We start from the raw sequence: 6120 nt of genomic DNA, 5'->3' as shown, positions 1-6120 counted from the left end.
GAAATGCATATATATATATATATATATATATATATATATATATATATATATGCATGCATTTTTTTCCTGCGCGGCCAGAACAGCATCAGCTGGGGTTCCCGAAGGTCAGAAAATGTCTATTGATTAATCTATTAGAATAGTTGCCGAGAGAAATAAAAACGACGTAATATAACAGGGAACCTATAAATAAAAAAGCCATAACTAGCTGCTGGGAGTTGTTAAACGACTTAGCATGTGAAAAAGTCGGAAATGAGGTGCTGGGGAAGGAGCCGGGATTGGCCGAGGCCTGGGTAAGTCAAGTGGGACAGGGAAGAAAGCTTTGGGCCTTTAGATTAGACGCCGCGCCGGGGCTGGGACGGCAGAACAACGCCGGGAACGGGAGGTGTGACTTCCCCCGCGGCGGGGCCCAGCGACCTGGCAGCGGGGTCGGCCTGGGGCATGCCGGCGGCCTAGGCTCTGAGTTGCTGCGAACTAAAGTGGATTCTTTCCTCTTAGGACTTAGATAAACCCTCCAAGATTTAACTTCGTCGGAAACCATCAGCAGAGCGGGTGGAGGAGAAGGCGAAGATGCGGCCAGTGCGCAGCGAGTTTCCCTGGCAAGGCAAGTCAGTGATGGTAGGAAACACTGGGGATTTAACTGGGATTGGGAAGGGGGACCGAAAACCGACGCCCAGTGCGTGGCATTACTGGGGCGCGTAGACCTCGCACCTCCGAATAGTGCTCCTGACCCGGAGAGCGGTGTGCCTGCTCTTCCTCCGGTATTTTTTAGGCCGTTTCATAGCGAGCGGCAAAGCGCCTACCGGGTGTGACCGGCTCCTGGAAACCCAGCCCAGGCTATCCGCTGAGGCCTGGGAGGGGAATGCCGGCCTCACCAGAGCTAAGAGCACAGGGGGAGGAGGTCCGAGAGGAAACAATTAGTGAAATATTTACAAAAGACACTAGGAAACTGACTTAATTCCTGGTGGACAGTGGTGCACCTGATTCCCTCAATCTGTGGTCTCACTCGCCTACGACCCCTCTTTCTTTGGCCTAGACACACCAGGGGGAAAACAACAACCACTAAAACCAAAATCCGTAAACTTACTTCATTATAGGCAGTGCGACACACACTTTTTCATTTCCTTAATTTCCTGGATATAACACCAGGCCATTGGACCCCCACTTCGCAGGATGCTCCAGGTTGGGGCTGGGAGGAGAGTGGGGGCAGTTACTCCATCCTGAGATGCCCGCGAAACTCCAGGGTTTTTCTGTATTTAAATCATCCCCCGGTTGCACCTGACCCCAAAAATGAATCTCTGAGTTGATTTCCGCAGCTGCACCGCTTTGTGGCCCGCAGGCTCCGAACCGATTAGGATGCCATCTAGACAGCCTTGGGTGAAACCGACCAGAGCTGCGAGCCGGCCACCCACTTCCCCCAGCTGCAGAGGTCGCGGCTGCAACTGTCTGAGCAACCTAATCCTTACAAAAGGAAGGTCGGAAGGACAAAAACAAACAAAAAAGGAAACCGAAATGTACAAATTCAGAAATATCTTTTGCGCGGCCTCGGTTGTCCAGCCCCAGAGGCAGTCCGCGGGCCTCAGGAAGAGACGACACCGCAGCTTAGGAGGCTGGGCCGGCGAAGACAAGTGCACGTGTGTATGGGCGCACAGGGGAGGGTGGCGGCTCCAGGGGCCGCCCTCCGCAGTCTTCTTGAAGTAGCCTCTTAAATGAGCCTAATTTCGATCCCACTGCCCGCCAGGGCTGGCTCTTCGGCTCCCTCAGCGCTGCTGCTCGCAGCCTTTCACCCTCCCCCGGCCAAGACTTGTCCTGATGCGTCCGTTCCCCGGTGTCTCATTGGAACCTCCCTGGGGGAAAGGGTGGGGGAAGAACAACTCCCAGCCGCCAGTTCCATTTGTTGCGCTTTTTTCCTTCGACACAATAAAAGTCAAATTAATTGATTCATACCATTAATTACGGCGCGTAGCGTGAAAAGCAACGCTTCCCCTCGGTTAGAGATCTATTGTGCTAATCTCTTGTTCAATCAGTGTTACCATCTGATGCTGGGTCTGGCCCTTACAGAAACTTTTCGACTCGATTAGCTAAATGATGAGACGTGCAGGACCTACTGGCTGCAGCCCGACGTCTGGCGCCCGCGCCAGCCCATTCGCTTAATATCGATTTCCAGGGCAGGCGGCGGATTTTCCCGCGGCCACTCTCGGCTGGGGAACCCGCCTTGGCTGTCCTCCTTCTGGGGGCGGACGGTAGCGCCAGCGCAACCTTCCGGGGCGGGAAGGAGGCGAAGCAGCGGCTCAGGTGGGAAGAAGGTGGCTTCCCGCTGTCCTCGCCGCAGGACGCCGCCGGGGCGGAAGGGCCCGGGCGGGAGCCCAACGCGGTGGAAGGACCTGCTGTAGGCCGACTAGATTCCAGGCTTAATAAATCCTGTTTGCCGAATAATGGCCATTTTGCAGCTAAAAGCCCACAAGTCGTCAGTTACCGCCAAACTTTTAGGAATGAGAGATGGAAGAAGCGAGACAGAGACAGAAAGTGACACACTAGCGGGGGGGGAGAGAAAAATGTGATAAAGGGAACGGAAATATTGGGAGGGGGAGAAAAGTGAAATGTGGATAAATATTTTCTGAGTCGCAGAGGGGTTCCTGGGGGAGATAGAAAGCGGGAGGAGTACACACATACCACGAGTGAGAGTGACCACTTAGGTCACAACAAGCAAACTTCCCGGGAGGGATTTAAAGAAGATGGAAGCCAGTTGTCTCACCTGTTCAAATGTTTAAAACGTTTCAGCCCAAGGATAACGGAATGAGGCTCCCTTCGTTTCTCCTGGGGCGGGTAGAGTCAGTGGTACCCAGCTGGGGAAGCCACCGGGAAGCGGGCCATCAGGGGCGGGGGTTGGTGATGCTGGTGAAGGGGACCGAGGTTCTAGCAACGGGAAATAAGAAAAGTGAAGTCCGGATCGATTGGAAGGAAATTGAGACATCTCAGGGGAGGGGAGATTTAGTATGTGCGTTCCGGGGGTTGAGATGGGGTGCGGGAGAAGTGGATGGAACAATTTATGACGGTGATGGGGAGATTAATTACAACTCAACTCGGGTTCTTAAATGGTCAACATGGGAGGAGGGTCACCCTCAGAGTGTGCGGGGCGAGGAAATGGCCCACCTACCCCTCACCAGGCCGGAGCAAACCCAGATGCTCTCTTCCTCCTTTAAGTCAGAGACTATGCCAATGGTTTGAATAAGTCGTTGGCCCGAAGTAAGATAGAATAATGCCCATACTCGGGTGCACTTTTCTTAGAATCCGGGGAGATGGGACCAGGTTCTGCGCAGTGATGGGGTGCATAGCGCGTCGCCCACCGAGAGCAGCCACCGCCTATTGCAGAGGAAACAAAATGTGGGTGGAGCAAATTTGGAATATACCCCTCCTTCCTACCGCCCCCCACCCCCAAGAACCAAAGTCGGCTTCTTCTTGACAATCTTCATAGATTTGTTAAACTATTTTCAGCCTCTGCCTACCGAGGGAGGTGGGAAGGGCTGAGATGATACTAGGGTCCCCAACCCGCCCAGATTATTTTTATTTTCAAGTGGGTGGGATTTTCAACTCACTTCCCACCACTCTTGTATGCCTCTCCAGATCTCTTCGGGGTAGGGGGAAAAGGCTAATTTAATGTTCTTGTTTGGATTTGCATCTCAAAACTTCATTTATTTTCAAGGTGTCTGCCACTCAGGGCCCATCTGAAGAAGTGCCTGTAAATGGCGAGAGACCAAAGGGAAAGGAGAGCGGGAGAGAGAGAGGATGGTCTCGAATTTATTTATATTGGAAATGTATAAACATCCATTCTGTAAAAGGCAACACGTTTAATTAACGATGAGAGAGCAGTTAGGGGCAGAAAGCTAGTAAAATTGTGTGATAAATTTATGGCATTGTTAGCGTGCTTTTAATTATGGCTATTATGTTAATTATTTCACATTAGCATGGAGTTATCAGCAGCATGTCAGATTTAATCAAAACGAGCCTTTCTCTAGAAAATTGTTCTTTTCATCCGCGAGGAGAAAGGTCCTGGGCAGGATCGGGGCTTAAAAATGACTTGGCATTGAAAGCTCGCATCTTTCCGACATGGTTTGGCGGGAAGCGATCGGGCCCGGCTGTCCGCTGGGTCCCTCCAGGCTACCGCAGCTCGTGGAGGAGCCGAGGGCTGGGTTTTTAGGAATTCACCATTTTCACCTCCTTCGGAGCCAACACTTCATCATATGGGATCATTCTGTCAAACAATATGATACTGCTCATTGTTATCTGTCCCGCTTTACAAAATCCCCTTTCAGCCGGCGGAGGAGCAACAAAAGCCTTGCAGCAACTCGGCGGCCCCTGGCCTCCACGGCCTCCCCCGCGCGCCAAGAGCAAGGCGAGAAGGGCAGAGGAAAGCAGGCGGCGGGCGCGCACCCCTCGCCGCCGGAGAGAACGCGGCCTGCCGGGGTCGCGCACCCAGGTGGCGGGTCCTCGGGTGTGGCCCAGGAGAGACACGCCTCTCCCAGTCCCGCGCCGGCCGTCGGCCTCCCCTCTAGCTCAGGGCGCAAGCGCCTTTCTCTCCCCGCGAGCGAATCGCCCACCCAGGCCACATCGATTTCTTAATCACTGCCGATCGATTTATTGGGAGCAAACAAATAGCCCATTTTGGAAACGTTTCAATTGTGGGCTTGATGGTTGGGGCGCTGCCGCGGGAGGGCGCGCAGGGCCGAGGGGCGCGCGGGAGGGGGCTTGTGGGAAAGAAGGGAGTGCCGGGGCCCATCGCCACTCGCCGCGAGAACCTCGTGTTTGCACGCGCGGGGCCGGACGCCACGGGTCCCCTGCACGTGGATCTCCCGCAACACCCGGGGCTCCTCGAGGGTTCAGCACCCTCTGCTGGCAGGGCTGGCAGGAGCTCAGCGCCCAGCTCTTCCACCTTGTCACGTCCAGGCAAGTTCTGCCGGGTTTCTGATTCCTTTTGTAAAGTTACCCCTCGGGCCACCGAGAGAGACCCAGAGTCCAGTCCCCGGGACTCGCGCGGGTGGAGGCCTCTCAGGCCCGGGGCTGCTCGGGCCCACCTCGCTAGCCTTCTGGCCCAGGCCCGCGGACGCTGCAGCCTCATCACCCCTGGGCCTGGGAAGGCCTTACTGCATAAGACCACTCAGGCCCCCGCCCTTCCCGGGAAAGGGCTGTGGACCGGCCAGCTGTTGCCTTATTTTTAGCGCCATTCCATTCGCATGGTTATATTTAACTCAATCCACTCCTACGAGGAGGTCGCTCGAACGTCGAATTCTCTACATCGCAGCTTGGGCCTGTCTGCCTTGCCTAGGGGCAGTCTCACAGGGGCCGATTGGAAAACCCCTCCTTAAGAATCTTTGACATCTCCGGAGCTTCGCTAGGAGAGAAGAGGTTGAGAGGTCTAGTTCTAGGAGCAGTCGCTGTCGCGCCTAAATGCACATTGCGTAGAGGTTCAGTTTTGTATGGAGGAGGAGGATTCAGTCGCAGGGCAAGGATTGGGTCCATTTCCCACGTATTAATGACCCAGAGCATCGAGGTGACCTCTTACAACTATGCCCTTCAGAAAGTTTATGATTTTTGTATTCATGCAGGAATTCCCTCTCCTCCCCATTCCCAAACACACCCAACAGGTGTATACTTAAATTTGAATAGTATGTTGGCTCTTCAGTTCCAGCTCAGTCACATCCTGGTGAAAAGATCCACTTGGGTAACATGAAAACACTATTGTAATACACACCTTATTCACATAGAAGGTGAAACTGAATTTGTAAACAATGCAAAAGCCATGCACTAAATAAAGGTACACATACAGATGTGACATGACCTGGGATATCCAAACCCTTTTTTAAATCAAAAATTTTCTCTTAACGTTTTTAAAAGAAAGGACTTTCTTAACCTTTGGTCCAAAGTGGGTATTTCTGGCTGCCTCTTTTTTTGTAGATCTCCCTACAATGTATGGGAGAAGGATGAAAGTTATACTCACAGCTGAATTCAGGGGGAGAGAATATATAAGTATCTCTATATATTATATAGTCATTTACTCATTTATTCCTTTATTGATACTTTGTTGAACAGTTCTAGACTCTGGAAAGTGCTAGGGAGGAAAAGAAG

General features: G+C 52.8%; 1 long non-coding RNA gene across 2 annotated transcripts in view; it reads left to right on the top strand.

The window, feature by feature from the left end:
• Positions 1–1909, top strand: part of LOC109377134 (uncharacterized) — a 2467-nt gene extending 558 nt beyond the window's left edge. Inside the window, exons 2-3 of one of the 2 annotated variants that reach the window (XR_002122825.1) lie at positions 496–605; positions 1337–1909. This is a non-coding gene — a long non-coding RNA (uncharacterized LOC109377134). Of the gene's footprint in view, positions 1–495; positions 616–1336 lie in introns of both variants that reach the window. The other variant, XR_002122824.1, reaches the window with a different exon arrangement.
• Positions 1910–6120: the final 4211 nt, after the last annotated feature.

The sequence above is a fragment of the Hipposideros armiger genome, unplaced genomic scaffold (genome assembly GCF_001890085.2).
Source record: "Hipposideros armiger isolate ML-2016 unplaced genomic scaffold, ASM189008v1 scaffold_1300, whole genome shotgun sequence".
In the NCBI taxonomy this organism is placed as follows: domain Eukaryota; kingdom Metazoa; phylum Chordata; class Mammalia; order Chiroptera; family Hipposideridae; genus Hipposideros; species Hipposideros armiger.
This window is presented reverse-complemented; position numbering and strand designations above follow the sequence as displayed.